This window comes from Fukomys damarensis, unplaced genomic scaffold, assembly GCF_012274545.1.
Source record: "Fukomys damarensis isolate Sample0158 unplaced genomic scaffold, DMR_v1.0_HiC HiC_scaffold_15, whole genome shotgun sequence".
Lineage (NCBI taxonomy): Eukaryota > Metazoa > Chordata > Mammalia > Rodentia > Bathyergidae > Fukomys > Fukomys damarensis.
Window position 1 is genome coordinate 4,140,624 of NW_022900927.1, and position 1,407 is coordinate 4,142,030.

The window sequence follows — 1,407 nt, forward strand, 5'->3', positions numbered from 1 at the left end:
TTCTGATGTTTGAGCTGGGGATGTAACTCAGTGGTAAAAGACTTGCCTAGCAAGTACCAGACCTCGGGTTTGATACACAGGACTGCTAGATAGATCCTCCTATATTACTTGCCAGTTTTGCTAGATGATACTGTTAAATCAACAGCGGGGGCCAGGGATTTAGCTCAGTGGTTCCACCACCTGCCTTGCAAGCACAAGGCACCGAGTTCAGTCTCCAGTATCAAAATAAATAAACAAAAAACAACAGGCTATTAGCCCAGGGTTATTTCTGTACCAAGAAAACCCTCATAACTAATCAATTTTATATTGATCTTCAATCATTCACTCAAAATTACGTAACTAGGGACTTCTCATGATACCCAAATAAAGCAAACCCTATCTGTAGCTAATCAATTTATTTACTTCCTTGTTTAGCCTACAAAGCTTGCTAAGCTGCTGGCACAGAGGCTCTTAAAACTTCTGGTTTTGACTGCTATTCAGGAACTTTTTAATGTTTAAACTGTTGATTTTGCCTAGCTTTTATTTTAACCATGACTATCTAAAAATAAATAAAATAAAATAAAATCAGGGGCCGGGGATTTAGCTCAGTGGTTCTGCCGCCTGCCTCACAAGCGCAAGTTCCTAAGTTCGATTCCCCGCTACCAAAAATAAATACATAAATAAAGAAAAATCAGCCTTGGTTGGAAATTTGATGGAAGAGGGGACCAACTGGCTGGCCTATTCATCTACTTGGAATGGTTGGAAATTGCTCTTCTGAGTTTCAATAGGAGTGTAAATACAGTACAAGTGTTTAACACCAGCAGTCCCTTCCAATACTTACCAAGCTTCATGAATTCCCCAAAACTTCAGAAAACTTGTGGTCTGAAACCCTCCTTGGGGTACTGGAAAAGGGGACACTACTAAAGGACATCACCCATGATACAGAACTAGGAAGCGGGGAGAGGGGCGGGCAAGATAGCCAAAAGCTAGGACTCCTGAGAGTCTCTCAACCTTTTTTCCACAGCTCTGGGTGTATGAATAAAAACAGAGATGCGTAGAGAACGTGGACATTACCTGCTGTCGTCCAAAGCCCCCCATTCATGAGGAAACTCAGCTCCAATAAGGTGAAGCGATTTAACACAAATCAAGTGGCCGAGCCAAAATTTATAGCACACCACACACATGGTTCCACCACAACACATGGTATCCTCTAAATCACCCTCCTGCACAAACTTACCACGACAGCACCAAGAGCCTAGTCGGCCTATACTGTAGTTGAATTTAAGTCAAATCTTCAAATGGCTCCTGGGTCAAACTGCGGTCACCCTGAGTCAGAAGGGATAAGGACAAAGTGAACAAGCCCAGAGGCCAAAGTTACGCGCACAACTTGCAGCAGCAAGAAGAACCTAAATAAATTTGAAGTGAAGA